This window comes from Palaemon carinicauda, chromosome 33, assembly GCF_036898095.1.
Source record: "Palaemon carinicauda isolate YSFRI2023 chromosome 33, ASM3689809v2, whole genome shotgun sequence".
In the NCBI taxonomy this organism is placed as follows: Eukaryota; Metazoa; Arthropoda; class Malacostraca; order Decapoda; family Palaemonidae; genus Palaemon; species Palaemon carinicauda.
The window spans coordinates 24263588-24281166 of NC_090757.1; the positions used below are offsets into that span (position 1 = coordinate 24263588).

Here is a 17579-nt window from a genome sequence, read left to right on the forward strand (position 1 = left end):
CTAGAAAACCAAGTTGTAGAACATGTAGCCGTTTTGGATGAGAATCCGATGTTCTTGCTGAAGGCATGAATCTCACTGACTCTTTTAGCTGTGGCTAAGCATACCAGGAAAAGAGTCTTTAAGGTGAGATCTTTCAGGGAGGCTGATTGTAGCGGTTCGAACCTGTCTGACATAAGGAATCTTAGTACCACGTATAAATTCCAACCAGGTGTAACCAAACGACGCTCCTTCGTGGTCTCAAAAGACTTAAGGAGGTCCTGTAGATCTTTATTGTTGGAAAGATCTAAGCCTCTGTGACGGAAGGCTGATGCCAACATGCTTCTGTTACCCTTGATAGTGGGAGCTGAAAGAGATCGTTCTTTCCTCAGATATAAGAGGAAGTCAGCTATTTGAGTTACAGAGGTACTGGTCGAGGATACGGATACTGACTTGCACCAGTTTCGGAAGATTTCCCACTTCGATTGGTAGACTCTAAGGGTGGATGTTCTCCTTGCTCTAGCAATCGCTCTGGCTGCCTCCTTCGAAAAGCCTCTAGCTCTCGAGAGTCTTTCGATAGTCTGAAGGCAGTCAGACGAAGAGCGTGGAGGCCTTGGTGTACCTTCTTTACGTGTGGCTGACGTAGAAGGTCCACCCTTGGGGGAAGTGTTCTGGGAACGTCTACTAGTCATCGAAGTACCTCGGTGAACCATTCTCTCGCGGGCCAGAGGGAAGCAACTAGCGTCAACCTTGTCCCTTCGTGAGAGGCGAACTTCTGCAGTACCTTGTTGACAATCTTGAACGGAGGGAATGCATATAGATCTAGATGTGACCAATCTAGGAGAAAGGCATCTATATGAACTGCTGCTGGGTCCAGGATTGGTGAGCAAAATATTGGGAGCCTCTTGGTCATCGAGGTTGCGAAGAGATCTATGGTTGGCTGGCCCCAGGTGGCCCAAAGTCTCTTGCATACATCCTTGTGGAGGGTCCATTCTGTTGGAATTATTTGTCCCTTCCGACTGAGACAATCTGCCATGACATTCAAGTTGCCTTGGATGAACCTCGTTACTAGTGATATGTCTAGACCTTTTGACCAGGTGAGGAGGTCCCTTGCGATCTCGTACAACGTCAGAGAGTAGGTCCCTCCTTGCTTGGAGATGTATGCCAAAGCCGTGGTGTTGTCCGAGTTCACCTCCACCACTTTGCCTTGAAGGAGAGACCTGAAGCTTTTCCAGGCCAGACGTACTGCCAGTAGCTCCTTGCAGTTGAAATGCATTGTCCTTTGACTCGAGTTCCATATTCCCGAGCATTCCCGACCGTCTAATGTCGCACCACAGCCTACATCCGATGCGTCCGAGAAGAGAACGTGGTTGGGAGTCTGAACAGCCAGGGGAAGACCCTCTCTTAGGTTGATATAGTCCTTTCACCAAGTCAGAAAAGACTTTATCTTTTCGGAAACCGGGATCGAGACCGCTTCTAGCGTCTTGTCCTTTTTCCAGTGAAAAGCTAGATGGTATAGAAGAGGACGGAGGTGTAGTCTTCCTAGTGACACAAATTGATCCACGGATGACAGCGTCCCTACCAGACTCATCCACAGCCTGACTGAGCAGCGTTCCTTCTTCAGCATCTCCTGGATGGATAGCAGGGCTGGGGGCTGATCGTCTTGTTCAGCAACGTCCTCATCAGATGGTTCCTCATCCGAAACTGATGAGGAAACGGCAACGGAGTGGGCAACGTCTGACTCGCTGAATCCGGTCGCACTGGTGGATGCGTGACGGAGCCGGACGCAATATCATGGAACTGCTGCACAGTCTGTGAACTGTCAACAACCATGGGTGCGCGAGGAAGCACAGCGTCAACCCGAAACTGTCTAGACCGTCTGGGTTGTGCAGTCAACACCCTACCGGGTTGCTGAGGTTGACGCACTGCGTCACAACAAGTCACCTCTGCTGGTTGTTGAACGTCCTGAACGTCAACAACCACCTCCGAGCATCGCTTAACGTCAACGTGCGGTTGGCAACCCACACTGGGTCGCATCGGTGGAGGAACCACCTCAACTGGCAGACGCGAGTAGGTTACCTCAGCGTCAACAGGGCGCACAACCGACCGGTTGGAAGGTTGTTGGCCAGAAGGTTCTTTTCCGCATTTAAGTCCTCTATCAAGGACGCAAGCTTGGACTGCATATCTTGCAGCAAAGACCACTTAGGGTCTACAGGAGCAGGTGCGGCAACAGACGGTGTGACTGCCTGATGAACCGACCGGTTGGAAGGTTGTTGGCCAGAAGGTTCTTCTCCGCATTTAAGTCCTCTATCAAGGACGCAAGCTTGGACTGCATGTCTTGCAGCAAAGCCCATTTAGGGTCTACGGGAGCAGGTGTGGCAACAGACGGGGTTAGCGACTGAGGCGGAACCGTTTACCATCCCTGAAAGCCTTGTTATGCGTGACATAATAGTACAGCAAAACTTCAAAGGCTCGACAAAAGCTGAGAAGTTGACCTGTAAACAACTTGGAGCGTCTCCTGGCTAGGCGCCAGGGAGAGTCTACCAGAATTGAGAAGTCTATCTGGGCAGAGGCATGAACTCCCAAGTCGAGAACTTCTCTCGTGTCATATCAGACTCTCGCTCTATAAACCAGTTTAAAAGAAGGGAAATCAAAGGCTGTATCCCCCAAACTCCTCCTGGTGAAAAAACCAGTCGCCTAGCCAACGTAACGCTCTCTAGGAGAGCGAGAGAGCACTAGCTTAAAAACAACGGCTTCGAAGTAGCTAGGCCTAGTGTAAGTTCTGACGTTTAGGCGAACGAGGAGCAGCAGTTACAAGATCCGGACGAAGATCCTTAAAAAAAATCATCATGATTTAATTAAAGTCCATAGGAGGCTAAGCAGCTTAAGGCTCCTCTCCATCTGACAGAGTCCTCAAGGGAATATCAGTAGGAGGGAGAACAGCAACTTCCTCATCTACAGGAACCTTGTCCGATAAAAGCTGAGTCTCTCACTGGTGCATTAGTAGCGGACCAGAACGCAACGTCATGTAACTGCTTGACAGTCTGTGAACTGTCAACAACTGAACTGTCAACCACAACAGGTGCGTGAGGACGTACAGCGTCCACTCGAGACTGCTTTGACTGTCTAGACTGAGCAGTCAAAACAACTCTAGAATGCGGAGGTTGACGCACCGCGTCAAAACAAAACAACTTAGACTGTTGTTGTACCTCGCGAACGTCAACGGAAGGTTCCGTGCGTCGCTGAACGTCAACATGCGGCTGGCAGGGTACACTGGAACGCATGGGTGGCGGGACTCTCTCAGCTGGAGTGCGGCAGAAGGTCGCCTCAGCGTCCACAAGACGCACAACCGTGGTTGGTTGTAGGCTAGAGGTTGGTGCAGTGTCAACCTTCTCCGCACGAAAGTCCTGCATCAATGACGTTAACTGAGGCTGCATGGTCTGCAGCAAAGACCACTTAGGGTCTACAAGAGCAGGTGCGGCAACAGACGGTGTGACTGCCTGATGCGGTACCGCTTTGCCTCTCTTAGGAGGTGAGCAGTCGTCGGAAGACTGCAGCGAGTCTGAACTGACCCAGTGGCTACAACTGGGCCGTTGGACTTGCGCGGAAGGGACCGACTTGCGCTTAATAAGCCACGAGACCTTGGTCCATGGTTTCTTACGAGAAACCTCTTCCGCAGACGAGGAAAAAATGGGCTCTCTCGTCTTTGTGTGGGTGGGGCGATCTTGGGTAGATACGCCCGAAACCACGGAGGGAAACGTCTGTTCGTTGATCAAGGCCTCTCGAACCCATAAGTCGTTCGACATTACTTCTCCCCTGGGCTTGGGAGCTTGCAAGAGGTCCCGGACTAGGTGAACGACAGGCACGAACAGACGAACCCTCGGACGCAACACTGTAACACTTTGCGCATATCACTTTATCACTTCGATTTTCTGTTTTGCACTTATTTCACTGAAATCGAAACTTTTACTGATTTCTACCTGAAACACGCAATTCTACCCTTCATTAAAAGGTAGTAATTGCGAAATCAGTCGTATAATGCAGCTCATTAATACCAGCAAAAAACAGAAAACATAAATTAAGATAAAAAATTCAGTGGCTGGGAAAGAGACTAAACACTAGTTCATATAAACTACGTTTTCAATCTCTCACCGCACATAGCCTGGGGACGAGAATAAAAACCTAAAAACGTTTTATCCTTCCTCCCCGTACAGAGACTAGGGACGAGAGTAACACGAGAACAACGTTACCCGCTTGAACGGAACGTTTTCTCTCCTCTCTCTCCCTCCGTCTCTATCTCTCTCTTTCTCTTGATTTCGCACCTAAGAGAAGAGCCCAATTATATTTCGTCAAAAAAAACATGTTATTTGACTAAAGGAAAAAAACTGAAAGGTTTTTCAAAAAAAAAGTTCCTTTAAATTAGAATTTAAAACATTTAAGTTAAGAAAGAATGAACAAAACGTTAGAATCGATTTACTCTTACTGCAAAGTGAAACCGTGATACACTCTCTCTCTATCGTAACGATAGAGCGCATGTTGAACGTCCTGAACGTCAACAACTGCGTAGCATAAAAAACTAAACGTTAGTTCATCTTTGAAAACAGTACGAAGACTATCAAAGAAATTCTTTCATAAAATATTACAATTAAAAATTTTAAATTCTTTAAAAGCTAATTACGATATAAAGGGCTCAACGTTGATTAACTTCGGTTCCAAGTTAGGACCGCCTACTATCAGGAAAGGTCGCATATAAACAAAACATTAAAATCTATTTTTATATGTTTATAATGAATGGAAAGTTAATTGAAGAGGCCTAATAAAGGCGGAGAGGTATAAAATATATAGATCTATAATGTGATAAGATAATTACTAAAAACCTAAACACACTTCCGTCTAAGGGAAGGGTCGGCCATTTAAAAGTGAAAGAAAGTCCATACTCTCTTTGTCACCATAATTAAATCTATCCAAAACGAGTTCAAGTTTTGAGATGAAGATAAAACACCTGCATAGCGAAAGGTCAAAACTAGAATAGTGTACTTCACCAAATAGTTGTGAAAACAAATCCAGTTAGCAACAGCGAATTAGTAGGTCTTGCCGGTAGCCCGACAGAGAGAAAATTGAGTTCTGTGTTTACATTGAGTACTGAGTACCTGCACGACAGATGGCGCTGTTGATGTACACCCCCTACCTGCTTAGCGATCGCTGGCGGATTTTGAACGTAGAGTTTTCTGTCGAGCAGCAGAGCTGCAGCTTATATAATCACCGGCTAAGTTTAATATTGAAAATTATGTTAACCATAACAAAGATCTCAGTAAAATGTTATTTTCATTAGTAAAATAAATTTTTGAATATACTTACCCGATAATCATGTAGCTGTCAACTCCGTTGCCCGACAGAATTCTACGGAAGGGATACGCCAGCGATCACTATACTAGAAGGGGGTGTACTCACCAGCGCCACCTGTGGCCAGGTACTGCAGTACTTCTTGTTGACACCACCTCAATTTTTCCTCGGTCCACTGGTTCTCTATGGGGAGGAAGGGTGGGTCAATTAAATCATGATTATCGGGTAAGTATATTCAAAAATTTATTTTACTAATGAAAATAACATTTTTCAATATTAATCTTACCCGATAATCATGTAGCTGATTCACACCCAGGGAGGTGGGTGAAAACCAGTGTACATGTATATCAGGAAGCTAAGTATCCCGTATTTCATATTATCAGTTATTCAAAATAACAATGAAATCATAAGTACCTGGTAAGGAAGTCGACTTGAACCATTACTCTGCCTTTAATAAGTTCGTCTTCCTTACTGAGCGCAGCGTTCCTCTTAGGAGGCTGAACAACCCTAAGGTGCTGAAGTATAAAGGGCTGCAACCCATACTAAAGGACCTCTACACAACCTCTAACCCAGGCGCTTCTCAAGAACGAATTGACCACCCGCCAAATCAACCAGGATGCGGAAGGCTTCTTAGCCTACCGTAACAACCCAAAAAACAACAATAAAAGCATTCAAGAGAAAGGTTAAAAAGGTTATGGGATTAAGGGAATGTAGTGGCTGAGCCCTCACCTACTACTGCACTCGCTGCTACGAATGGTCCCAGGGTGTAGCAGTTCTCGTAAAGAGACTGGACATCTTTGAGATAAAATGATGCAAACACTGACTTGCTCCTCCAAAAAGTTGCATCCATAATACTCTGCAGAGAACGGTTCTGTTTAAAGGCCATCGAAGTGGCTACAGCTCTCACTTCGTGGGTCCTTACCTTCAGCAAAGCAAGGTCTTCATCCTTCATGTGAGAATGAGCTTCTCTAATCAGAAGCCTTATATAATACGAAACTGCGTTTTTGGACATAGGCATCGAAGGTTTCTTGATGGCACACCATAAGGCCTCTGATTGTCCTCTTATAGGTTTTGACCTTTTAAGATAGTATTTCAGAGCTCTGACAGGGCAAAGAACTCTCTCTAGCTCGTTACCCACCATGTTGGAAAGGCTAGGAATTTCGAACGATCTAGGCCAAGGACGTGAAGGAAGTTCATTTTTAGCTAAAAATCCGAGCTGTAAAGAACATGTTGCTGATTCGGATGTGAATCCTATGTTCTTGCTGAAGGCGTGAACCTCACTAACTCTTTTGGCTGTCGCAAGGCAGACGAGGAAAAGAGTTTTGAGAGTAAGGTCTTTGAAGGAAGCTGACTGGAGAGGTTCGAACCTAGGAGACATAAGGAACCTTAAGACTACGTCTAGATTCCAGCCTGGAGTGGACAAACGACGTTCTTTAGAAGTCTCGAAAGATTTAAGGATGTCTTGTAGGTCCTTGTTGGAGGAAAGATCCAAACCTCTGTGGCGGAGAACTGAAGCCAACATACTTCTGTACCCTTTAATAGTAGGAGCCGAAAGAGATCTAACATTCCTAAGATGTAACAGGAAGTCAGCAACTTGGGTTACAGAGGTATTGGTAGAGGAAACTGCATTGGCTCTGCACCAGCTTCGGAAGACTTCCCACTTGGATTGATAGACTCTACGAGTGGATATCCTCCTTGCTCTGGCAATCGCTCTGGCTGCCTCCTTCGAAAAGCCTCTAGCTCTAGCGAGTCTTTCGACAGTCTGAAGGCAGTCAGACGAAGAGCGTGGAGGTTTGGGTGTACCTTCTTTACGTGAGGTTGACGTAGAAGGTCCACTCTTAGAGGTAGAGTCCTGGGAACGTCGACCAGCCATTGTAGTACCTCTGTGAACCATTCTCTTGCAGGCCAAAGGGGAGCAACCAGCGTCAGCCGTGTCCCTTCGTGAGAGACGAACTTCTGAATGACTCTGTTGATGATCTTGAACGGCGGGAACGCATATAGGTCGAGATGGGACCAATCCAGCAGAAAAGCATCCACGTGAACTGCTGCTGGGTCTGGAACTGGGGAACAGTACAAAGGGAGCCTCTTGGTCATGGAGGTGGCGAACAGATCTATCGTTGACTGACCCCACAAGGTCCAAAGTCTGTTGCACACGCTCTTGTGAAGGGTCCATTCCGTGGGGATGACTTGATCTTTCCTGCTGAGGCGATCTGCTAAGACGTTCATATTGCCCTGAATGAACCTCGTTACCAGTGTGAGGCTTAGACTTCTTGACCAAATGAGGAGGTCCCTTGCTATCTCGTACAGCTTCCTCGAATGGGTCCCTCCCTGCTTGGAGATGTATGCCAAGGCTGTGGTGTTGTCGGAGTTCACCTCCACCACCTTGTTTAGCAGGAGGGACTTGAAGTTCATTAAGGCCAGATGAACTGCCAGCAACTCCTTGCAGTTGATGTGAAGCGTTTCCTGTTCCTTGTTCCATGTTCCCGAGCATTCCTGTCCGTCCAAGGTCGCGCCCCAGCCCGAGTCTGATGCATCCGAAAAGAGATGAAGATTGGGGGTCTGAATCGCTAACGATAGACCCTCCTTGAGAAGGATGTTGGTCTTCCACCACATGAGAGTAGTCTTCATCTCTTTGGTGACAGGAATAGAGACCGCTTCGAGCGTCAAATCCTTGTCCCAGTGAGCTGCTAGATGGAATTGGAGAGGGCGGAGGTGGAGTCTCCCTAACTCGATGAACAGGGCTAACGATGACAGGGTCCCTGTTAGACTCATCCACTGTCTCACCGAGCAACTGTTCCTCTTCAGCATGCTCAGAATGCACTCTAGGGCTTGGCTGATTCTTGGGGCCGACGGAAAAGCCCGAAAAGCTTGACTCCGAATCTCCATTCCCAGGTAAACGATGGATTGGGAGGGAATAAGCTGGGACTTTTCTAAGTTGACCAAAAGACCCAGTTCCTTGATCAAGTCCAAAGTCCAGTTGAGACTCTCCAGACAGCGACGACTTGTGGGGGCTCTTAACAGCCAGTCGTCTAAATAAAGGGAGGCTCTGATGTCCGCCAAGTGGAGGAATTTTGCAATATTCCTCATCAGACGCGTAAACACCATAGGAGCTGTGCTTAGGCCAAAACACAGGGCTTGGAATTGGTACACAACCTTTCCAAAAACGAATCTCAGGAAAGGTTGGGAGTCTGGATGAATAGGAACGTGAAAGTAAGCGTCTTTCAGATCCAACGAGACCATCCAGTCCTCCTGCCTGACCGCTGCTAGGACCGACTTCGTCGTCTCCATAGTGAACGTCTGCTTGGTGACATAAGCATTGAGCGCACTGACGTCCAGCACCGGTCTCCAACCTCCTGTCTTCTTGACCACCAGAAAGAGACGGTTGTAGAAGCCCGGGGATTGATGGTCCCGGACTATCACCACTGCCTTCTTCTGTAACAGGAGCGACACCTCCTGGTGTAACGCTAGCCTCTTGTCCTTTTCCTTGTAGTTGGGAGAGAGGTTGATGGGAGAAGTGGTCAGAGGGGGATTGCGGCAGAATGGTATCCTGTAACCCTCCCTTAGCCACTTGACAGACTGGGCGTCTGCACCTCTTCTTTCCCAAGCTTGCCAGAAGATCTTGAGTCTGGCTCCTACTGCTGTCTGGAGAGGAGGAGAGTCAATGTTTGCCTTTCGAAGGCTTGGGACCTTTCTTAGACCTGCCCCTGAAACCTGAAAGCGTCTGGACGGGTACTTCCTCGGCTGGGGGCTCTGCCACGAAAGGGCGGAATAAATCTTGTAGCAGGAGTATCGGCCACTGGGGTGCGGTAAGTTCTAGGAACCGAAGGAGCAACCTTAGCCTTACGAGCTGAAGAGGCCACAAGGTCATGAGTGTCCTTCTGAATAAGTGCCGCAGACAATTCCTTGATAAGCTCCTCAGGAAACAGGAACTTAGAAAGCGGAGCAAAAAGTAACTGAGACCTTTGACAAGAGGTGATACCAGTGGAAAGGAAGGTGCAAAGTTGTTCCCTTTTCTTGAGTACTCCCGAAACAAACATGGAGGCAAGTTCGCCGGAACCATCGCGAATTGCTTTATCCATACAGGACATTATAAGCATGGCCGAGTCCTTGTCAGAAGGGGCAGTCTTCTTGCTCAAGGCCCCCAGGCACCAGTCGAGAAAATTAAAAATCTCAAAGGCGCGAAAGACACCCTTTAAGAAGTGGTTTAAGTCAGAAAAGGTCCAGCAGACCTTAGAGCGCCTCATAGCCGATCTACGTGGAGAGTCAACCAAACTTGAGAAGTCAGCCTGGGCAGAGGCAGGGATTCCCAAGCCTGGTTCCTCTCCTGTGGCATACCATACGCCCGCCTTAGAAGTCAGCTTAGTAGGAGGAAACATAAATGAAGTCTTCCCTAGTTGCTGTTTGGACTGCAACCAATCCCCTAACATTCTTAAAGCTCTCTTAGAGGATCTAGCAAAGACGAGCTTAGTGTAGGCCGACTTAACAGGTTGCATGCCTAGAGAAAACTCTGATGGAGGAGAGCGAGGGGTAGCAGAAACAAAATGATCCGGGTAAACCTCTCTGAAAAGAGCCAGGACCTTGCGAAAGTCAATGGAGGGTGGTAACGACTTGGGTTCCTCCACGTCCGAAGAGGGATCATCAAGGTGCGCAGCTTCCTCCTCAGAAACCTCATCACCTGAGTGTTGAGAAGCGAGAGGTAAAGTTACAGCGGTATGCTGAACGGCAGAATCCTGACAAGCGGGTGCATAAACACTTGCGGTCTCATCCTCAAGTCTCTGTTGAAGAGGATGAGGGCTGGTAATGACAAAGTCATGAGGCTGGGATGAAGGAGGTTCTGCGGAGGTTTGAGGAGCAAGAGTGGTGAGAGGCGACTGTAGTAAAACCTGAGGTTCAGGCTGCAAAGACTGGTCAAGTAGAGGAGAAGGTGGTAGATGCATGCGTTGAGGTGGCTGACTCATTGCATGAGGTTCCTGTCTCAAGAGTTGCGCTTGCTTCAAGGGTTGAGGTGGCTGCGCAGTAAGAGATTCCTGTCTCACGAGTTGAGGTTCTTGAGGTGTGAGCTGCGAGAGTTGAGGTGGCGGCTGCGCAGAAGGCGGCTCCTGTCTCACGAGTTGAGGTTCTTGAGGTGCTTGCCTCGAGAGTTGAGGTTCTCGCCTCGAGGAAAGTGGAGGTAGCAGCTGCGAGAGCTGAGGTGGCTGCCTCAAGGATGGTAGAGGTTGTCGTACCTCAAGAGGTTGCTGCCTCGAGGATGGTCTTACTGCAAGAAACTCTTGCCTCAAAGGAAGAGGAGGTTGTAAGGCATAAGACTCCTGTCCCCATTGTTAAGGAGGTTGTGAAGAAGGTGGAGGTTGCTGCACAACGCTGGTAACTGGCAACTCCCAACGCGGTAGCTCACGTATGGAGGTAGCTTGAGGAACCTCAACTTCGTACGTCTGGCAGACTGGACTGCGTAGAGGAGGAGGAGCGCTCGCAGGGGGAGGTGTAACCTTCTCTGCCTGAAACTCACGCATTAAGACCGCAAGCTGCGACTGCATGGACTGCAGCAAAGCCATCTTGGGATCAACAGACGATGAGGTCTGTTGAGGCAAAGCCTTAACAGAAGTTGAGGTCTGTTGAGGCATCGCCTTACCTCTCTTAGGAGGCGTGCAGTCACCTGATGACTGCGGCGAGTCAGAGCTAGCCCAATGACTCCATCCGGGCTGTTGAACTCATGTGGTCTGGACTTTACGCTTAAGAGGTCTTGAGACCTGAGTCCAGCGTTTTCTCCCCGAAAATTCTTCTGCAGACGAGTAAATTAAAGGCTCAATCGTCTGAGAGTGGAAGTGACGATCTCTGTAAGATACGCCCGCAACCACCGAGGATACTGCTGTGCGCCGATCAAGGCCTGCCGAACCCTTTTGCCCTTCGGCATTGCTTCTCCCCTGGGCTTGGGAGCTTGCAAGAGGTCCCGGACTGGGAGGACGACTGGCACGCACAGAAGTACCCTCACGCACCACACTGACACTGACACTAGCACTCGGCACAGCACTGGCACTACCACTTCCCACTGCACTTTTCACTTTAAGTTCCTTGACGTCCGCCAAGAGGAACTTGTGGTCACTCACTACCGACTCCACTTTATCACCTAAAGCCTGAATGGCACGTAAAACATCAGACATATCAGGCTGAGCACAAATAGTAGGTTCGGGGGTAGCCACTACAGGGGGAGGAAAAGGTTGAGGATCATGGGGTGAGGAATAAAGCGAAGAGCGAGCCGAACTCCTCCTAACTCTCTCTCTCTCTAACTTAGTGGTATACTTGAGGAATCGAACAAAATCAAGTTCCGAAAGTCCGGCGCATTCCTCACATCGATCTTCCAACTGACAGGATTTTCCCCTACAGTCGGAACAAACGGTGTGAGGATCAACCGAGGCCTTCGGAATATGCCTAATACAAGTCCTACATCGTCTTTGGGGAGGAGCTTGAGAAAGGTCGGACATCTTGAATCAAAGAACAGTCAAGGGGGATTCCAATTAAAGCAAAAGATCGTTAACCATTAATCAAATCAATTTAAAAGCTATCTAAGCTAATAGACAAGTTTCCAGTACAGTGATACCTCGGTACTCGACCATAATCCGTTCGAGATCCGTGTTCGACCTCCGATTTGTTCGAGTACCGAATTTTTTTTCCCCATAAGAAATAATGGTATATATTCTATTCCGTTCCCAAGCACTCGAACAGGCCCAAAATATTAATAAAACGTGTACCTAAACAACAATAATTATCTAAATGTGTATGAAATTGGTAAGAAAATCCTATAAAACAATTTTAAACCATTTACTGTACTAAAATAAAACAATTTTAAACCATTTTCTGTACTGTAGTGAACATACCTTTGAGCAGCGGTTCGATGGCATACAGGGATGGATGTGGAGAGGATGGAAGGGGGAGGTTACTGCTTGGAAGGAGAGTCCCCTTCCATGATGTGGCGGGGTAGTTCTCCTTCAGGAGTTGTTTCTCTCTCCAATGAAAGGGTGGGCAGATCTATTTCAGGGGTTTCTTCTCTTCTTTGTCTCTTCTTTGGAGGAGAAACAGGCTTTGATGTAGCAGCTTTCTTTTCTTTTGTGAAAAACTGGTCTATTGTTAATTGTTTCTTCCTCCTCTGCAGTATTCTTCGAAAATGATGAATACCTGTTCTATTACGAATACCTGTTCTATTACGAAACTTTTCAAACCAACCCCTGCTCGCTTTAAATGTAAATGAATCACTTTCACTGGTACTCGGACTTTTCTTCACTAATTCTTCATAGATATGCAACGCTTTTTCACAAATGAACTTTTCCATCTCCTCAATCACTTGTGGCCTTTGCTTAGTTACCGCCGTAACTCCCGTTGCAACATTCGCCTTCTTAATCATTTCTTTATGCTTTAAAAACGTAGAAATGGTCGACTTCGCCATTCCGTATTCTACCGCTAAATCGGACACTCGTACACCATTCTCATATTTCGCTATAATTTCCTTCTTCAACTCGATCGTTGTTCGCACTGTTTTCCTCTTCTCCTTCCCCTTAACACTCATTACTTTCTTGGGACTCATTATGAAAGCTAAAAAAGCAATTAAAAGCACTGAAAATCACTAAATCACAACGAATGCTGATCGCGCGTTGTCTGAGTGACGCTCTCGAGAGAACTGATGCTTCCCGAACAAGCGAGAGTGGCCGAGATGGCGCGATCATCACAAAGCCCATGCGGTCGTCACGTGTTCGGCTGGTCGAGTACCGAATTTTTGGTCGAGCACCGCAGCAAAAATTTCTCGAAAATTTTGGTCGAACTCCGAATTGTTCGAGTATAGAGTCGTTCGACTACCGAGGTATCACTTAGCGAAAGCTGAAATCTTAGAGCAATGCTTCACCAAAAACCGTGAACAAGACTCCAAAATTATAAGCGTATCCATGTAGGTCTTGCCGGAAGCACGACAGAGGAAAAATTGAGGTGGTGTCAACAAGAAGTACTGCAGTACCTGGCCACAGGTGGCGCTGGTGAGTACACCCCCTTCTAGTATAGTGATCGCTGGCGTATCCCTTCCGTAGAATTCTGTCGGGCAACGGAGTTGACAGCTACATGATTATCGGGTAAGATTAATATTGAAAAAAAGTAAATAAAAACATTCCATAACCTCTCGTAAAAAATTGAATGATGAAAAATTACTAGAGCGGAAAAACTTTACTAATAAAGAAATGAGGTCATATATGGAAAAAGCACCGTTTTCTTCAAAATGGCCTTTACATCTGTTGCAAATAGATAGGTAATAAGATATAGTTATGGAGTCTTTTGACTGGCCAGACAGTACTACAATGGATCCTTCTCTCTAGTTACGGTTCATTTTCCCTTTGCCTACACACACACTGAATAGTCTGGCCTATTCTTTACATATTCTCCTGTCTTCATACACCTGACAACACAGATTACCAAACAATTCTTCTTCACTCCAGGGGTTATTGCACTGTAATTATTCAGTGGCTACTTTCCTCTTGGTAAGGGTAGGAGAGACTCTTTAGCTATGGTAAGCAGCTCTTCTAGAAGGACACTCCAAAATCAAACCATTGTTCTCTAGTCTTGGGTAGTGCCACAACCTCTGTACCATGGTCTTCCACTGTCTTGGGTTAGAGTTCTCTTGCTTGAGGGTACACTCGAGCATTCTCTCCTATTTCTCTTCTTCTTGTTTTGTTAAAGTTTTTATAGTTTACTGTATATAGGAGATATTTATTGTTGTTACTCTTCTTAAAATATTTTTTTTTCTTTCATCATTGAGCTATTTTCCCTGTTGGAGCCCCTAGGCTTATAGCATACTGCTTTTCCAACTAGGGTTTTAGCTTAGCAAGTAATAATAATAATAATAATAATATACGCTAATACATCATATGGTAATGGAGGCCACCCAGTGGGAACCGGAGGTTTTGGGTGGAAAATTTACTGGCGAATTGATAAATAATGGTAAAACTAACATTTTCTTCTCTATACATGATTTTCTGGGACACATACCGTAATAAATAAAAAAAAATGGCCAAGTTTCATGGTACTCCTGGAGCAGTGAATAATTTTCTAAAACCTAATTGTGTTATCCCTCAAAGGTTAAAGAGTCCCAAGAGCAATTCTGTTAAGGATTTATTTGCGATTTACTTTAAGTTTGTGACTTGGGAAAGAGGGCCTTAGGGGTTCGGCCCCCTGGCTAGGTCTGTAACCTGGAAGGAGAGTCCTGGGAGTTTGCCCTCTAGGTCTGTGACATGGGAAGGGGGGTCGGGTACGGGGGGTTTGCCTTGGCTAGGTCCGTGAACTGGTAACTACTACGTTAGGTTAGGGGTATCATTATAGTTACAGAATGGGAAAACTTTCCTACTAAACAACAGTTTTTCCCTATAGAAAAATGCCTGCTTTCTTTGAAAATGACATTAAATTTTACCGCAAATAAATACTTATGTATATGTGTATGTGTATATAGATATATATATATATATATATATATATATATATATTGTATATTTTTCCACTGATAATGTGGGACCCACCAGTGGGAATCCGAGGTTTTGGGTGAGGAAAACATATTGGAAAAATGGTATATGATACTTAAACAAACCTTTACTTCTCTGTACATTATTTTCCTGGATGTAGGCTATAATAAATCCATGGAAAACTATACAAACTGTATCCTATGCCACTGGTATATTTTTCATTTGTTTGTTGACATTCTACGTAGCAGTTGTATTCGCTACCGTTCGCATGTCATGCCTGTTAACCACTTTTAGAACTTCAGCCCATAAGCTCAGCCCCTCCTTTATTTTGACCAATAAGGTTACTTGTTTTCTTATAAGTCCTCCTCATTTTCACATACGACATTCAAATATTTGACCCTTCCAATACCGTATGTACGTATTCATTGTTGCAATACCCACGTGTACATATTTCTTTCTACTTACGACATTCAAGTATACTGCAAGATTTGACACTCCTAATACCGTTTGTATGTACTGTATTCGTTGATGCAATACCCACGTGTATATTTCTCATTTTTCTCAAGTTTAGAATCGTTTCCTCCATTATTACAACATTTTCATGTATTCCCATAAAATAATATTTATTCTTTCCTTCACTTTATCGTACTAATTGTTCGTCATTCCTATTTTTTCCTGTTATTGCCATATTACACTCAGTTTTCACATATCAAATACTGTACTTGCTTTGAACTATTTTACCCTTCAAGTTTACTTTACAGACTCCGTACTGTTACATTCATGTTTCCATTAACCAATCATGTAACTGTACATATGGACAATCATATGGGGGGGTTATATTTGCCCTTTCCTTTGTTATCACTTCATGTACTTCGCTTCAGTCCTTTCCAAATCATTTTTACGTGTCCCCAGTAGCTAACATGTATATTAAAACGCATAAAGTCATACCACAAAAATTACAGTGGCCGAAATGTCGTCCTTGGTTATCTTACAGGGAAGAGAAACACCTCCGACAGCCCGATCATAAAGTAAGCCATTAATATGTTTCTATTGAGTTTTAGAGTCTGTGATTCTTAGATTTACAAAATTCTGTCGAATAACTACCAACAAATAAAAACCAATTTAGGGGGATGCGCAGCTCTGCATGTACCGCTTGCCAACACAAAAGCAGATTGACTTTATTTTTTGCGCCCAAAGCGAGTGAACTGCAAAGCAAGAACCATTAGTTATTCTTAAAAAAAAAATATACTGCAAATAATTATTCAAGAAGTAATAATCAATCATTGATGTTAGTGTGTGCAGCTCAACATTACCGCTTGCCAGTACATACGGAGCTTGAAGTTTTTATTTTTTTCGCGAGCGCACGGCTTAGCAAGAACCATTAGATTTGGGTTAATCATTTTGAACAGAAAATATGTTTTCTTGAAGGAAATAAAGGGATTTCACCAAATTTCAACTCATTTCAGTTATATCAGTTTAATTGAGTGTGTAGTGGGGAACGAAGTAGTCGAAATGGTTGTTCTGTTTATTTGCAGTTGAAATGGAAGTCAAATTTGGTTAAATTACATTATTTACTACACAAGAACCTATATTTCCTGTTCTAAATATTTCCCAACCGTAAATATAATCTAACCAGGTTAGATGGGTTTGATAGTTTCTGTGGCCTTTTACACATCTCAAAAGTTAAATAATCACGTTACATACTGTTTTCGCACACCCAACATCTGAGGTTCCCATCTGTGTCCGTCGGGAAAGGGATGGGTCCATAACGGTAGACCGACTTAGTTACAGTGGATATAAAGGTCAAATTCAGGGGTGTATGTATGATAGCGGCCACCTGTGAGTATGATGACGGCTGGTTAAGGATACGGTAATGTAAGCGGGGTCACTGGGGTCGTCAGCCAGCACACCCTTTGGGTAAGTTGGTAAGGGCACGGCTTGTAGGTTAGGTTAATTGGTATCCATTTTTTATGAACTCGGGAGGAACTGGCCTCTCATATACAAAGGCTCCCAAATTCGTTGAAAGCACACTATTTAATGTAAAAAAAAAAAAAAAAAAAAATCCTTATAGAAATGTTGGCTGGTATTTTTCTATAATTTTACCCATTTTATGAGGCTACATAGCACTGAACAACTTTCACGTTTTGGGAAATAATTAACCACATAAATGAATATCGTAACCATACCCTAATCCAATGTCCTTAGTCAACAAAGGCTAAACTATGAATGGGTAAAGCCGATCAGTCAATAAGGCCTGGATACCGGTGGCTTCAATAAGAGGGTAACGCACTACACCAACTCATTAGTATACTTGCCTAACGAGAAAAGGCCTTTATGAAAGCCATCCTGACGTTCATACGTATCACAAACTGACTGTATAATTGCTCTGATAAATGCTATGCACATTCCATTTGGGGGTTTCATCAAATAATAAGAAAGGCTTTTACGACGGGGCAGCCATATCATTAGACGAAAGTAGTAAACAAACATTCAGATGATTCAGGCAGGGTTGCCAGATTATTTCGACTGGATTATCCTACATGAGCCTTAAAATTGTCGTTTTTCAACCAAAATTATCGTACACAGTTTCAATATAATTATTAAGGAGTTTATGATTGACTTATTTCAAAATATTTTAGCATAATTGTTTAATTAAACACACACACATTTCTATATACCTAAGGTATGTATCGTACTGGACCTAAAATAATCGTACATGTACGATAATTATCGTACGAATGGCAACCCTGGATTCAGGATGGAAATATAGAT

The 17579-nt window shown here is 44.9% G+C and overlaps 1 protein-coding gene across 8 annotated transcripts in view; it reads right to left on the reverse strand.

Moving 5' to 3' along the window:
• The window catches only part of LOC137625895 (fl(2)d-associated complex component-like), a 184462-nt gene extending 167161 nt beyond the window's left edge, over positions 1 to 17301 (reverse strand). For 7 of the 8 annotated variants that reach the window (XM_068356853.1, XM_068356858.1, XM_068356854.1 and 4 more), the window contains exon 1: positions 17123 to 17301. The gene's annotated coding sequence lies outside the window, so the exon portion shown is untranslated. The remainder of the gene's footprint in view (positions 1 to 17122) is intronic. The other variant, XM_068356857.1, reaches the window with a different exon arrangement.
• Between the last annotated feature and the right edge of the window lie 278 nt (positions 17302 to 17579).